General features: G+C 41.8%; 1 protein-coding gene across 6 annotated transcripts in view; it reads right to left on the bottom strand.

The window, feature by feature from the left end:
- WDFY3 (WD repeat and FYVE domain containing 3) overlaps window positions 1-16,164 on the bottom strand; it is a 436,497-nt gene that overhangs the window by 311,247 nt on the left and 109,086 nt on the right. For all 6 annotated transcript variants that reach the window (XM_073541724.1, XM_073541677.1, XM_073541696.1 and 3 more), the window contains one exon: window positions 12,373-12,483. The gene's annotated coding sequence lies outside the window, so the exon portion shown is untranslated. The remainder of the gene's footprint in view (window positions 1-12,372; window positions 12,484-16,164) is intronic.

Raw genomic sequence — 16,164 nt, 5'->3', positions numbered from 1 at the left:
TTGATCAACAATTGCCCCTTTCCCAGCACGTCTCTTCAAGATGGAATCAATTTTAGGGGTTCTGGCGGCAATAACCAATTTCCTCACTTTTCCAATCAGATTTCCAGCATGTCCCTCTTGCAGACTATCTCTTATTGCCAGCTGCAGCGTGCGCACAACACAGCGCATATGATGAATTTTAAAGTGTTTTGAAGCAGCTTCAACAAGATCATCTATTTCTACAGTATAATTTTGCCGTTCTTCAGCTGTAATATCTGTTTGTTCCTCAGTTACATGAACAGCACTGTGGCCTTCCATCTCAAACATACTGAATCCTAAATTTCCTTCTAGCTGTTGTTCATTACTCTCATTCATCATTTTAATTGTACTTATGTTTGAAGCATTGTCCATTACAATAGCAAGAACCTGTTCTTGTGTGAATGTAGCCTTAGATCAGGAATAGAACAGCCATTTATAGGACATTTCATAACTTTCCCAAATTCCTATGAAAAAATATTCAGCACATTCTGCATTGAACTACTGTACCCAATTTATTACATATTTTAGGAGTCGGTCCATTTTATACTGACTCCGACTCCACCAAAATGAGCACCGACTCCACGACTCCGACTCCACAGCCCTGAGGGAGACTGCATATCAGATGTTTAAACAAGCTATTAAATGACCACCAACTAGAAAAAAAAAATGTTGATCACCGATCGATAAACACTGCTAGTGAGCTGGTGGAAATGCACCTACAAATGGTCATCTCAGCCAGCCGAAATCTAATCTAAGGCCGGGGTCACACTGGCGATTAAATCGGACGAATGCAAAAAAATCGCACTGCATTCGTCCCAATGTTATTCTATGGGGAAGCTCCCATCATACGATTTTTGATCGGATCCGATCCTCGGACCGAGACAATCGCAGCATGCTGCGATTGTCACCGATTTTCGGATCGGATTAGACAATACAAGTCTATGGGGGCGAGAAAAAATAGGACCAAAAACGGACCAGATGTGTGACTTGCGATAAAATTGCACCCGGTGACCTTTAGCAAAAGCCGGCAATTCTTGCAATACAGTAAAATCACAGAGACCGGTTAAATAAAGAATGAATAGATCTAGACATATATATATATATATATATATATATATATATATATTTTATACATGTCAGAGACACAGTTATACATATATTTCGAACTCATACAGTTCATCATAGCAGAATAGCCGCAGAAACATTAGCCGGCTTTTGTATAACTATTCTCCTGCCCGACATGAAATGACACATGATTTACATATAGTTAACCATTTCATTTCATGTGTTTTTTGTTATGCCTATCACAATTAATTAGATGAGGGTTTGTGGGTAAAATTTCGGACTTGTAGGGGTTAATTCGCTGTATTAAATTGCGGGGACTCCCTGCAGCCTCAGTGACGTCAGCAGGAGTCCCTGCTATTTCATACAACGAATTAACCCCTTAAATTGTCTCTCTATGACATGTATAATATATATATATATATAGATAGATATAGATATAGATATAGAGAGAGAGAGAGAGAGAGAGAGAGAGAGAGAGAGAGATCTATTCATTCTTTGTGTGCGGAAACCTGTCATTGGGCTCCATTATATGTCCATTTAGCTACCCTGCGAGAAAACCTCGCCAGACGGATGTCAAGTGGATCCTTACATGTGAAATCGCATCAAATATAAAAAAAAAAAAAAAAAAAAAAATCGCATCAAAAACGGATCAATGGTTAAGATACCTTTGTGCGATTTCGAACCGTTAAAACGGGACCTTTTTTTAATGGTTGTGTGTGACTCCAGCCTAATATGTATAAAGGCCCCGTCACACACAGCGAGATCCCTGATTTTGTGACACCACAGCGATCTCGCCAGCAACATCGCTGTGTGTGACATGGATCAGCAACCGCCCCCCCCTGCCGGGTATCGCTGATCGCGCTCCAACGTCCTGGGTCATTTTTTGATCGTTGGACTCCCGCTGGCCAGCGCACATCGCTGCGTGTGACAGCGAGAGACCAACGATCAGCGACGCTGGGAGCTGGTTTCCAAAGTAAACAGCGGGTAACTAAGAGCCGCGTGGCTCTTATATACCCGCTGTTTACACTGGAAACCAGCTTGCTCACTGGTCCTGATCGCTGGTGGGTCTGTCTATGTGACAGCTCACCAGCGATCAGCTAACTAAGTCCCAGCGATACCATCCACGTCGGATGGTTGGTGGAATCGCTGGGGCATTGATAGGTGTAACGGGGCCCTTAGTCTCTAAAGGCCCCCCCACACACATTAGTCCAATGTCAACTGATTGGGCATGTTCTCCCAGAGATAAGCTGCTGCCAGACATGTCTGGCGACGTCTCTCTCAGAGGACACAGTCGGTTCTGCCAAATGAGTGCAACCAGTGTATGGTTGTTGGAGGATCACTCGGCCTACAGACATCTACTGCATATGGTGGTCTTAAGAAAGAGTGCAATGTTCTAGTGAAGTTCAGACCTTGCAAACAGTGATGGAAATTAGTGGTTGTTGTAACATCTGTGTATAATAACAGGTTGGAAAACATGTAATAGCAGATTCCACTTTTTTGGGTTGTGCTCATTTATAATCAGCCTTCACTATGTACAGTGGGGAAAAAAAGTATTTAGTCAGTCAGCAATAGTGCAAGTTCCACCACTTAAAAAGATGAGAGGCGTCTGTAATTTACATCATAGGTAGACCTCAACTATGGGAGACAAACTGAGAAAAAAAAATCCAGAAAATCACATTGTCTGTTTTTTTTTCCATTTTATTTGAATATTATGGTGGAAAATAAGTATTTGGTCAGAAACAAGCAATCAAGATTTCTGGCTCTCACAGACCTGTAACTTCTTCTTTAAGAGTCTCCTCTTTCCTCCACTCATTACCTGTAGTAATGGCACCTGTTTAAACTTGTTATCAGTATAAAAAGACACCTGTGCACACCCTCAAACAGTCTGACTCCAAACTCCACTATGGTGAAGACCAAAGAGCTGTCAAAGGACACCAGAAACAAAATTGTAGCCCTGCACCAGGCTGGGAAGACTGAATCTGCAATAGCCAACCAGCTTGGAGTGAAGAAATCAACTGTGGGAGCAATAATTAGAAAATGGAAGACATACAAGACCACTGATAATCTCCCTCGATCTGGTGCTCCACGCAAAATCCCACCCCGTGGGGTCAGAATGATCACAAGAACGGTGAGCAAAAATCCCAGAACCACGCGGGGGGACCTAGTGAATGAACTGCAGAGAGCTGGGACCAATGTAACAAGGCCTACCATAAGTAACACACTACGCCACCATGGACTCAGATCCTGCAGTGCCAGACGTGTCCCACTGCTTAAGCCTGTACATGTCCGGGCCCGTCTGAAGTTTGCTAGAGAGCATTTGGATGATCCAGAGGAGTTTTGGGAGAATGTCCTATGGTCTGATGAAACCAAACTGGAACTGTTTGGTAGAAACACAACTTGTCGTGTTTGGAGGAAAAAGAATACTGAGTTGCATCCATCAAACACCATACCTACTGTAAAGCATGGTGGTGGAAACATCATGCTTTGGGGCTGTTTCTCTGCAAAGGGGCCAGGACGACTGATCCGGGTACATGAAAGAATGAATGGGGCCATGTATCGTGAGATTTTGAGTGCAAACCTCCTTCCATCAGCAAGGGCATTGAAGATGAAACGTGGCTGGGTCTTTCAACATGACAATGATCCAAAGCACACCGCCAGGGCAACGAAGGAGTGGCTTCGTAAGAAGCATTTCAAGGTCCTGGAGTGGCCTAGCCAGTCTCCAGATCTCAACCCTATAGAAAACCTTTGGAGGGAGTTGAAAGTCCGTGTTGCCAAGCGAAAAGCCAAAAACATCACTGCTCTAGAGGAGATCTGCATGGAGGAATGGGCCAACATACCAACAACAGTGTGTGGCAACCTTGTGAAGACTTACAGAAAACGTTTGACCTCTGTCATTGCCAACAAAGGATATATCACAAAGTATTGAGATGAAATTTTGTTTCTGACCAAATACTTATTTTCCACCATAATATGCAAATAAAATGAAAAAAAAAAAAACAGACAATGTGATTTTCTGGATTTTTTTTTCTCAGTTTGTCTCCCATAGTTGAGGTCTACCTATGATGTAAATTACAGACGCCTCTCATCTTTTTAAGTGGTGGAACTTGCACTATTGCTGACTGACTAAATACTTTTTTTCCCCACTGTAGCTTTCCTTACCCTGACTTCCAACAAGGCAATCTACAAGTGGGTTGGATTTTTAAAGGTGAATTTGCAATTGAGAAAACAATAGGAGGAAGACACCAAGGAATTGGCATAAATACACAATTACAGTCATGTGGAGAGATAAGTGAATAATAGCATAGAATTAATGTTTAAACATGACATTTGAAGACAAGAGTGGGCGTCAGCAAATGGTCTGCATTGTATTTTTAGCCTTCGAAGTCTGGAAAAGCGTTGTGCACTACATCTGTTGCTAGAAAGCGTGCTATTTTTTTTTTTAAGGTCTGGTACAATTACATTTAATGTGATGATAGATTTTCTGTAAAAATCAACTTGTGCTTACGCCTTTATGCTTCAAGTCCACAATACATGGTTACTAATTCCAGGCTTGCTCTGTGAATATGCACACAAGGGCCAGTAGAATAGTGATATAATTTGGTAACAGATCAGATCGCTTTACCATTGTAGTCATCAATTCTCCACAACATCTGCTACTAAGTTAGATGGCAACCATAGGAGGCATGGACCACTGAAGACCATAGGAGGCATGGACCACTGAAGACCATAGGAGGCATGGACCACTGAAGACCATAGGAGGCATGGACCACTGAAGACCATAGGCTGTTTAGGTTATACTGGATCTTGCAGACAAAATTTTGGTACCTGTTTTCTGAATTGGATAATTATTTAATTAATTATAATTAAAGGGAATCGTGAAAAATGGGCTCCCATTAGTACCCAGCATTTCTGCATGATCCTAGAAACAAATATTAGAAATGTTGCCGAGAACATAGGAGCTAAACTCCCGCTGATCTGCTCAATCTTCAGCTGGTACTTAGCCACACCACCCTGGCTTAGGGGAGCGAGGAATAGTGATGGTCCCATTGCATACAGGAAAGGTTTTGCAAGTTGTTTTAGTTTTTAACAGCTCCACGCAGGACCTGAATGACCTCCTGTGATATAAAGAACTAGTCTTTAGATCTTTTTCAGCTTTGATTGTAATACAGACATACATGTTCCCTTAGCAAAAAATTGGGTATATGAGAATTGAACGAGGGAAGCCGTTTTATAACCCGTTCCAGCCATGGCCAATAACAGTTTTTGCGTTTTAGTTTTTTCCTCCCCTTCTTTCAACAGCTATACCTTTTTATTTTTTTCTCCAAAGACGAATGACAGCTGGCCAATGAGCACATGGAATAACACGCCTCCATGCCCGCAAGCAGTTAATGCCACTGACAGAACGACAGACATTTAACAGGTTAACAGTCATTAATGGAGTCTGGCTCCACCAGGGCTGTGGAGTCGGTAAGCCACAGTTGCAACTCCGACTCCTGGATTTTATCAGGCTCCGACTCCGACTCCGACTCCTTCATAAATGGCCAATTCATAACAACAAATTTACTGTTGTAAAATATTAAACATCGTGCTTATTCAGTTTCTCACCATCATATAAGTAATCAGACCACTTAGAGCAAAAACTACATTTATTAGAATACAATTAGAATATAGGAAATAACTTTTATAAATTTTTCTAAACTGTAAGTAAATATGCAATAAACACTTTTATGCAGTTAATAAGAAGAAATCTATAAATTTGTCCTCAGAAAAAGTATTGCCTCTGTCAGATCCTCCTTCATGGATGCCCTCAAATCTGATCTAATTATTTTGAGAGCAGAGAACAACCTCTCTACACTAACTTGTGTTGGTGGCAAAGCAGTAACCACTCGGGCAACATCTCTGACAATGTCAGGATACAGAGGAATCGCTTGTTGCACTGTTATTTTTGATGAACGGTCAAATTTCTCAATTTCTTTTAGTGCACATGAAAAATTCTGCTGAAATGTACTGGCTGTGTTCCTTGATGGGGATGACTCTTCTTCTATGCGGGAACGCTTTGCACGGTCCTTGTGATCCAAATATTTTTTTAAATTAAATTCTTCATCAGTTGATGATGAGGGTGAAGATGTGGCAGGACGACCAAATTCTTCTTGTTCCTCCTGACTGTTCTGCAACCCTTTCATCCTTACTGCTATTTCAAACAGAGCTTCTTTTCCTTTACTTAGCTGTTGATCATCTAGAAGAATCCGATGCATTGGGTCTACATAAACAGCTGCCAAAAGAATGTTATTTTGTAATAGTAGCTCCTCTCTCCGTTTCATTGATGTAGCAATGCCACTTGCAATTAACCCTCCTCTTTGGGACAGGCGAAACATCAGGTTCTGCCACTCCTTTAAGAAAATACCTGGAGTTAAGTCCTCTGCTTGTAATTTTTTAGTCACTGTAAATGGGTGCTCTAGCAATTTTTCCAGCTCAGTCACCTGATTCCACTGACTTTCATTTAGCGTCAGTTGAGGGTTAGCCATGTCTACAAGAAAGGTTTTCAGTTCAACCAAGCTCTGAATCATTAAGTAAGTACTGCCCCATCGTGTGGCTTGATCAATAATTGCCCCTTTTCCAGCACGTCTCTTCAAAATTGAGTCAACTTTAGGGGTTCTGGCAACAGTAGCCAATTTTCTCACCTTGCCAATCAGTGCAGCAGCATGTCCTTCTTGCAGAATGTCTCTTATAGCCAGCTGTAGCGTATGCACAACACAGCGCATGTGATGAATGAAAGAACATATTGACACAGTTTCAACAAGATCATCTAAACTATCATGTTGCTGTTCATCTGAAGCAACTTCAGTTTGCTCCTCAGTTACAATACTGTGTTCCTTTATTTCATACATTTCTGTGTCTGTGGACCCAGGATGTTCTTCTAGCTGCTGGTCACCATCATTACTCTCATTCATTAGCTTAATAGTACTTATCATATTTGAAGCATTGTCAGTTACGACAGAAAGAACTTGCTCTTTTTTAAGTTCATAGTCTTGCAGAACCTTTTCCACCAAGACCTGGAGAAACTCACTGGTGTGATGAGCTTTGGTGTCTTTTACTGCCAATGTCTTGGTAACTATTTCATTTTTGTCACAAACAAATCGGACATTGATGGCAAAATAGTTCACTCTGTGATGTGTGCAGGCATCCATTTTAAGAAACAGAAAGCGTCCCTTGAGAGTTTTTTAAGTTCTTCCTTTTGTTTAAAAGCTTCTTCGATTACTAATTTTCTAATACTCTCTCTCTCCAGAGAAACACCAAGCTTGCGGGCCATTTCCCCATTCAGACACATAAAAGCTGGTCGTGAAAATAATGAAATAGGCACACTATCCTTTACAACAAGCTCTATGATCTGTTTTTTAAATGTATCTACTGTCATTGTCACAGTAACTTTGTCACTGACAAAATATCTTGCAACTGATGGCTGCAAAGTTCTCTGCTCCTTTGTTTGGCTGGAAGAGCTGGGCACTGGTTTATTGGTTTGGATGCAGTCTCTCATCCACTGCTTTCAGTACTTCTGGATGAAAGCGCTGTAAATGTCTCTTTAGATTAGAAGCTCTGGTAGGAGCATTTTTATCTTTGCCTGAATATGCACTCATCTTGGCTTCACATCATTTGTTTTCATCTGGATCATTTGTCATACACTGACAGACATAATGTTTTCTATCTTGAGTGATGGTGAAATGTTCAAATACAGCTGATTTAATGTGATGCTTCTTTGACATTCTCAGGTTTTTAATTCTGCATTCACAATCCAAATGACAATTGTTTTTCCTAAAAACAATTGTACAAAATTATTGCCAGGTCGTACAACTGATATAGTGGTCAGTAATACTGTTATTATTCCTCATGTACTCACAGTTAACTGATGCAAAGTTTGTTGAAAGGATACTTCTTACAGTCTTCCTCTTCTGAGTAGCAGGCAGCTGTGAGATGCTTGGAAGATAGAGGAGGAGCTTTGCTACTAAGAATTTGCAACACATTTTCACTTTCAGTTTCATACATTGTAAGTAGGGGGGTTGGGGCAGCATGAGGTTAACCAAGTATAAGATTAGATAAGGGCAGTGGAGAACAGTGACACACAAGAAGTAAGAAATGTCTATCTCCAGCAGAACTGCTTATCACTGTTGTTCATAGTTTGATAGAACATATATATTTGAGTAACATTTATAAAATTCATATGAAAGTTCAATTATGAAATATTAATACATTTTTTTAAAAGCTGGAGTCGGAGTCGGTACATTTCTACCGACTCCAACCAAAACTAACTCAGACTCCGACTCCACGACTCCGACTCCACAGCCTTGGGCTCCACCCACATAAGTTAGAGGCAAATACTGGCTGTGACATGTAGCCATTATTCTGCTGGGCATGGGGCAGGCTCAGTCTGTGAGCCCGCTCCATACAACCACTTGTGCTGTACAAGTGGGTGGCGGAAAGGGGTAAACATTTTTGCACCAGATAGAAATATTAAGATTAATTCTTAAATGTTAAATTTGTGTGAGGTCAAACTTCGTAAAAAGAATTTTACCAATTTGCAACAGTTTGATAGCACAAAACTTTGTTACATATGGGTCAACACAGTTGTTCAGTGGTTAGCTCTATTGCTGGAATATGTTGACACTATATAAAAAAATAAACTAAATAAAAGTTTTGTAAATATAGCATTTATTATATAAAATGACAATCCTTAGGATATTCAATATAAGATCCAGGGGACTCAGACACTGGCCACCTTTGCCGATCAGCCATTTGCAGCTCCGATGCCTGCTATAGCATGTACGGTAATTACAATAATTGCTTGCTTTTATTGTAATGCTAATCGTTGTTCCAGAGCTGTTCTTTCCTTTTCTAAGGGCCCCCCATACAACGTCGGGTAAGCTCTCCAATAAAAAACAAGTTGAGACGACGGTCTAATGTGTATGTCTGATGTCGGACTGCCGACGGCATTGCTTTCCCTGAGATAAAACGTGTGTCAGGGGCTCTCTCAGAGAACAGAGGAGTGATCGGACGAGCACGCGCTACTGCGTATGGGAGTGTTGGCAGAGATGGCTGTAGACCGACGATTGGCCAAAGCATCAATCGGCTGATGTGAATGGCCAGCCTCACTATTTTCACACTTGTGAACAGGCACCTATCTACCCATTTGTACTGGACAAGTTTTTAGGACAGCATAAAAGATACGAGCAATGACAATAGTGGCATCATGTGATGACATGACAATGACTAATTTACAAATATGTGGCCTTATGAGAGATCTTATTCACGGGTGGAATAATTCTGAGATTGCACTGGTGGCATTTGGCGTCAATTCGGAGAAACCATTTGTGTTGAACTATATAAAATGGTTCTTGGTCATTTGTTAACTGCACAAAGTTTGAAAACTAATATTTTATAATAATCCTAGTTTGCAATTGGGTTTTGAATAATTTTTCTTGCAACTGTAAAGTATAAGACAGATTTTCTCCTTGAACGTTGCATATGGTTTACAATAGATCTGACTCCTGACTTCACAAACATGGCAAATCCAAAGATTTGTGTCTGGGAAGAAGTCAGGAGCACATTCACTTACTAATCGATTTGTATCTAGCTTTGCTGAAGAGGAAACCCTAGCATCGGCTACACATTACAGCGCTCATCTGCCCTGTACTGTCACAGAATACGCCTGCTGCATGAAATGCAATATTCTACCAATATGATGGATGTAAGAACAGCTGAGTGCCACTTCCTCTCCGGGATTCTGTGTGAGGCGCCGCCATTCCATCCGCCCAAACACATACTTGTGTCAGGTCAGAGCCCACACTGTGGCTTCCTTGGTGCCTTTGTGTGCCAACAATTTGAGAGAACAGCTGAAGTCCTCTGCAGTGCCATGGCAATGATTGCTGAATGCCGAGAGCTTCTGCCAGACAAAAGCAGACGTTCAGAACATTAAAAAAAGTCCTTAAAGGCAGTGTGTCATCAATAAAGTGCATTTTACATCTAGCTGTATGGGGATAGAGGGATTTAGCCCCTAGAAAATTTTAATAGCACTATACATTTTAGTGGTACAGTGATTGGGAAAATTAGTTTTCAATCAATTGCAAATGAGGGGTTTGGGATGCACTTTTGGCATGGCCAAAGGCTCAGTGCACCATTACACTCTCCTAATTAGCATTTTGGAGACATCCTCCCCTTATGATTGACAAGAGAGCGCTGCCTGAACTCAACCTGTCCATGTGCGCACCAACACTGCCTGAGCCTGGGTGAATGCGCGCAGTATGTCAATACCAGCAAATCATATCTTCCCCTTTCTCCTCTCTGACGCCGCTTGCGCTCTACACTTCCAGGTGTAGCAGGTGAACCAGAAGCAAGGAGAGAGAATGCACCCATGCAGACTGTGTGAACGCTGCCACTGACACTGTATGTGCAGCTAAGCGCAGGCAGCAACAGTGCGCATACACAGACACACCGGCTAAGTTAAGGCACTGCTCCTTCTGGGCAAGCGAGCACGGTCAAACAGAAGCGGGGCAAGTGACCAAAACTCTAATTGAGTTAGCGTAACGGGATATTCTTGGACACGATATAGGTGCGCTGGAGCCCCATGACTTGCTATTCAATTCAAAATAATTTTCTGTACCACTAAAAAGTCCCCTATGCAACCATACAGCTAGCTCAATATACAATTTAGGGATGACAGACATGAAAGAATTTTGCCCATTTCAATAAGTAATGTGACTGCAGAGTTTAATCCATTTACAAAAGGTATAGAAATATAAGAAAAGAGCAGCAAAACAAAAAAGTCAACAAGCAGTGTCCCAAGCTGCACATACACATTACATTGTAGAATTATGGAGTGTTACAGTTGGAGGGACCTCCAGAGTCATCGTGTCTAACCCCCTGCTCAAAGCAGGATTCACTTAATCATCTCAGACAGATGTCTGTCCAGCCTCTGTTAGAAGACTTCCATTGAAGGAGAACTCACCACCTCTCGTGGCAGCCTGTTCCACTCATTCATCACCCTCACTGTCAAAAAGTTTCTTCTAATATCTAATCTGTATCCTCTCCCTTTCAAATGTGCTGCTGTGCAGCTACATAACCCAACATCTACCAGAACATCCATTTTTTATACTACGCATATTTTGGAATTTAACAGAAAAAAAAACCCTCTGTATGGCTGTATATAGTGGTACAGAAAAAAAAAAAAAAAAAAAAAAAAAAACACATTATGGAACACCTTACGCTTAATGATAGAGTAGAAAAAAAGGGGGATGTTGTTCAAAAATGGGAGGAGAACATTACGGTTGTGGTAAGTGCACATATAACCCAATTTAGTATAACCCAATTCAGCGGAGTCAATGAAATAGTCCGCTATGCCCGGTGTCCTTTTTGTGGGAGATGTTTCTCAAAGTAGAAAAGGATGTAGGTCACCAGTAAAGCAAGGTACTTTGTCAAGTATGAAAAAAACCTCTTCAAACAGAAACCATCAAGTCCATATGAAATTGGAAGCCTGTGCAGATACAGGATTGCTCCTTAGAAGTCTATATGAAAGTAATTTGGTGTAATAAGGTTTTGTATATGCGCCCAAATGTTGGCAAATCCTATTACACAGGATATGCCAACAATCTAATGTGTATGGGGAGCTTCCAACTGACCCCAGATGGTGGATATGGAGATAAACTGATGTTCTCATCTACACTATTAAATAAACATGCACGCTTGGCCAAGTCATATCGTGTCTTACATCTGAAGCCCTGGAAAGCGTGATGACGGTAAAACGAAATGAGATCCAGTCTTATGTATGGAAATCTTTAATGAAAACAATTTTTGGAAAATAAGTTCTGCAATAACAAACTCCCTGAAACCTAGAAGGATATGGATTACTAGTTTGCATACCCTTCTTCATAGGCAGGACTCGCACATAAATACCTATGAACATCTCATGTCCATAGATGAGGTGTCAGCAACCAAACATCCACCGCTGCCACGACCCTGTTGATCATCAGTCTCACAACTAGGGGACCTAGTGTAGACTGGACACCCTACATTTATTCGGTAAAGCCCTATTCACATATACATGTGTCACGGTCCGAGTATGGACTACGATTCACAGACCGGCCACGGATCTCACAACCTGAACTTCACCGTCTCATTTATGCCTAGGAGGCTGTCAAGTTTGGGTTAAGAGACCCGCGGCCGGTTCGTACTTGGACCGTGACAAACTGAACGTGTGATTGCAGCATAAAGAGAACACCCAATATCGTAAAAATATATTACCTTTTATTTCTTGTCATCAAAGCTGCAGATGGCAGTGGTCCTACTTCTCACTGCTAAACTGGTCTTTTACGTTCTACGGGAAGTAGAGCGGAAAGCATCAGAAAAAGGTTTCTGGGGGTAAAAAAAAAAAAAAAAAAACAATTAGAATTTTTAAACCAGTTCTAACAACCTGACATACAATAAGACTTCTCAAAGAATGGAAACATGGAAGAAGCAGTCTTATATTAGACTCCTAAAAACAAGATATTCACTTAGCGTGGGAGGTGGGAATTGCCAAAACAGAGGAACACAATTTTTTTTTTCATTGTCGTGTAGGTGTGTGTGAATGTGTTCACATTCTGTTCGGATGAACCCAAGATACAATCGTTTAATTAACTGGTACAAATCAATGACATGGCAGAGACTGATCCAAGTAGCCGTATTTCCAAGGCAGTGCGGCTACACGAACTATGACAAATAGAATAAAAGCCAACTAATAATTAATCTGTAGACTGACTGCATCACGAAGCATTAACAACTAGCCACTAACAAAACACACTTCAGTCTCAAGTTTTCCTTGTGCTTTAAACTTCAAGACGAAGTCAAATAGTTTAAGACAATGAACCAAGTTAATAAGAGGAGGAAATCAATGTAAGTGAAGCGGTAGCCATTGTGCTTCTGGGACTTTGAAGACTAATTTTACCAAATGATGAATGTTAGCGCTAATGCTCACGAATATAGAGATGGGAATGGCCAGTCTAAATGATTTCAGCCTAAGGGATTTATTAATGGTTAGCCAGCAGGGAGGATGTCTAGACCAGCAAGAAGCAGTATAATGCAATGAGTCTTAATGCTGCTGCACTGCGTTGGGGTTTCCATCAAAATCACAGAAAAACTGGATTCGGACAGAACCCTAGGAGAGCAATTTAGTATAGCAGAAGGGGTCACTTTGGGCTCCATTTTTGCCTTTGTCCCAGTCCTTTTAGGTAGACAAAAAGCACATTTTATTGAGTGCACCTAACAAAGACAGATAGTGCTGGAACAGAGGCAAATGGAGTCCAAAGCCACTTGATCTGCCCAACTGCTCTAAATAGATCTGTCCGAATTCCATTTTTGCAGAGTTTAGATAGAAACTAGCAACCTACATCAAAAAGAAATTCCAAAATTTAAATCAAATAGCCCATGAATACAACCATATGTACAGTTGTTCTCAAAAGTTAACATACCTCGGCAGAATATTTGCTTTCTTGGCCTTTTTTCAGAGAATATGCACGATAACACCAAAACTTTTTCTCCGATCATGGTTAATGGTAGCGTGAAGCAAACTACTGTGTTTTCTCTTATTAAATCATAATGATAACCCAAAACATCCAAATTACCCTGATGAATAGTTTATACACCCTGGTGATTTTGGCCTGATAACATGCACAGAAGTTGACACAAATGGGTTTGAATGGCTACTAAAGGTAACATCCTCACCTATGACCTGTTTGCTTGTAATCAGTGTGTGCATAAAAACTGGGTGAGTTTCTGGGATCCAGACAGACTCTTGCATCTTTCATCCAGCCACTGACATTTCTGGATTGTGAGTCATGGAGAAAGCAAAAGAATTGTCAACGGATCTACGGGAAAAGGTAGTTGAACTGTAGAAAACAGGAAAGGGATACAAAAAGGATATCCAAGTAATTGATAATGCCAGTCCGCAGCGTTCAAACTGTGATTAACAAATGGAAAATCAGGGGCTCTGTAAAAACGAAACTACGGTCAGGTAGACCACCAAAAATTTCATCCACAACTGCCAGGAAAATAGTTCAGGATGCCAAGAAAAACCCACAAACAATATCAGCTGAAATACTGGACTCTCTGAAGACTAGCAGTGTGGGTGTTTCAAGATGCACAATAAGGAGGCACTTGAAGAAAAATGGGTTGCATGGTCATGTCGCAAGAAAGCCATTAATGCACAAATGCCACAAAGTATCTCACCTACAATACACAAAACAGCACAGAGAGAAGCCTCAAAACTTATGGAACAAGGTAATCTGGAGTGCTGAGAGGAAAATTTAACTTTTTGGCAGCAACCATAAACATTACATTTGGAGAGAGGTCACCAAGGCCTATGATGAAAGGAACACCATTCCTACTGTAAAGCAGTGAGGTGGATCGGTGATGTGGGAATATGAGCTACAAAGGCACAGGAAACTTGATCAAAGTTGAAGGAAAGATGAATGCAGCAAGTTCTCAGCAAATTCAAGAACCTCATCCACAACTACCACAAAAGACTTGAAGCTGTCATTGATGTTAGAGGGGGCAATTTAAAAAATGGGGTATGTAAACTTTTGATCAGGGTCATTTGGATGTTTTGGGTTGTCATTATGATTTAAAAAGAGAAAACACAGTAGTTTGACAATAAATGGCTTCACCCAACCACAACCATGAGTGGAAATAAAGTTTTCGTATCATTCATATTCTCTGAAAAAGGCCAATAAAGCAAAAATTCTGCCGATGTATGTAAAGTGGCTTTTTTTGCTAGGTTCACTAGATGCTAAATCTAACCTGCAATTATGATTCTCCAGGTCATTAAGAGTTCATAGACACCAAACATGTCTAGATTCTTTTTTATCTAAGTGGTGTGGTGAAAAAAAAATCCAAACTTAAAAAAAAAATTATAATTGTGCCATCTTCCGATACCCGTGGCGACTCCATTTTTCGTGATCTCTTTGTGACGGCCATCTGCGAATCTGGGCTGCAGTGGGGACAGCACCCCGAGTAACCCCGAGACCCTTAACCCCTATACAGGGATCTGGAATTGTAGCAAGGCCCAGGAGGTAGCTGTCTAGATTAGCAGTGGACCAGAGCAGGACGGCCACCAAGGGGTCAAAACTAAAACTCGTAATCAAGGTCAGGATGCAGGAGTCTGAGACCAGGGCGCAGCAGAGGCACGAAATCAGCAGACAGAAGGAGAGTCAAAAGTCCAGGCCAGGGTCAGTAAAACCAGGAGGGCAGCGAGGTACAGAATCAGCAGGCAGAAGGACAGTCAGGAATCCAAGCAAAGGTCAGCGTCAAAAAGTCGGAAGAGAGGCGGAGGTACAAAAACGGCAGGCAATAGAATGGTCAAGAATCCAGGCTGTGGTCAGAGTATACACTATAGCAATTCACACAGTAACACGCAGGTGAAGCAAGAATATATCCGGCGGCTTGCAAGACCAGTCCCCAGGTACTTGAGGGATCAGGTCCTCCCTCACAGGTTCCCGGCCCGATGATGTAACCAGGACCGCCCCCGGACCGGGCCAGATGGACATGCAGTAAGCCCTACATGACTGACAGAGGGGCGGAGCCTGCGCTCACCAGATGCCTGCGCAGGAGCACCCTCTCTGCCACCACCCTCACCCTGGAGCGAACCACGGCGCCTCCCAGTGGCTGAGGCAGGAACAGCCGTCCCTGAGTCCGACGGCGACGTGACGGTCCGGCGCCCCCGAGTGGCCGAGACCGGAACTGCAGGCCCTGAGTCTGGCAGTGAAGTCCGGCGCCTCCTAGTGGCCGACGCCGGAACAGCAGGCCCTGAGTCTGGCTGCGACGTGACACTCTTGATGGATGATGGGTTATTTTTTGGGCACCAAGTTGATGTTTTTAATGATACCATTTTGGTGCAGATAAGTTCGTTTGATTGCCCATTATTGTATTTTAATACAATGTCGCGGTGACCAAAAAAAAAAATTCTGGTGTTTTTACTTTTTTCTCGCTATGCCATTTAGCGATCAGGTTAATCCTTTTTCTTTATTGATAAATTGGCAATTCTGAACGCGGCGATACAGA

Source organism: Dendrobates tinctorius, unplaced genomic scaffold, assembly GCF_039654945.1.
Source record: "Dendrobates tinctorius isolate UK_male_01 unplaced genomic scaffold, ASM3965494v1 ptg000011l, whole genome shotgun sequence".
NCBI lineage: Eukaryota > Metazoa > Chordata > Amphibia > Anura > Dendrobatidae > Dendrobates > Dendrobates tinctorius.
Note: the sequence above shows the minus strand (reverse complement) of the source record. Positions and strands in the feature narration are given on the sequence as shown.